This window comes from Pteropus alecto, unplaced genomic scaffold (genome assembly GCF_000325575.1).
Source record: "Pteropus alecto unplaced genomic scaffold, ASM32557v1 scaffold78, whole genome shotgun sequence".
Classification (NCBI taxonomy): Eukaryota; Metazoa; Chordata; class Mammalia; order Chiroptera; family Pteropodidae; genus Pteropus; species Pteropus alecto.
In genome coordinates, this window is record NW_006443124.1 from 5,601,218 (window position 1) to 5,601,788 (window position 571).

Here is a 571-nt window from a genome sequence, read left to right on the forward strand (position 1 = left end):
TCTCCCGGAGAGGCAGCTGTGACCCTTGCCAGGTACCACATCCTTTTATTAGGTTCTTCTTGGCCTCTTAGAACAGGACTGTGTGAGGATCTTGACTCTGCGTAAGACACTAAAGTTAGACTGTAGTAGAGACATCACAACAAGAAAGTGCTGGCCGTGGGTGGCTGGCACATGGCCCTGAGCTCCACCCTCTCAGGAGCCAGGCAGCTTTTCTTCCTTCCATGGTCACAGAGGGTGCTGTGTCCAACTCCTGGTGGAAGGTCTGGATGGAACATGTTTGGAAGTTAAGTTCAGATGATATGCCTCATAGATGGGGCCCATTGTATCCACTTTGGGATGGAAGGAGAGTTATAAGTAATAAGATCAGATTTCCCAAAAGAGAGGGCATGGGGGTTCCATTCCTAGAGGAGTTTACTGAGCATTCATTTATCACCTTTAGGCTAGAGGCAAGCTTGCCTGAGCCTGGAGGCTGGAGGCTGACCACTTCTAGCCTATGAAGTAAGGAAGCAAAACAGCACAGACTGCTTTCCTGCCCAGAGGTATTGCTGTGCAGGGACCCTGCTCATTCCTG

At 50.1% G+C, this 571-nt stretch overlaps 1 protein-coding gene across 1 annotated transcript in view; it reads left to right on the forward strand.

The window, feature by feature from the left end:
- The window catches only part of NRG2 (neuregulin 2), a 163,291-nt gene that overhangs the window by 92,770 nt on the left and 69,950 nt on the right, over positions 1-571 (forward strand). The gene's annotated exons all lie outside the window — the stretch shown is intronic.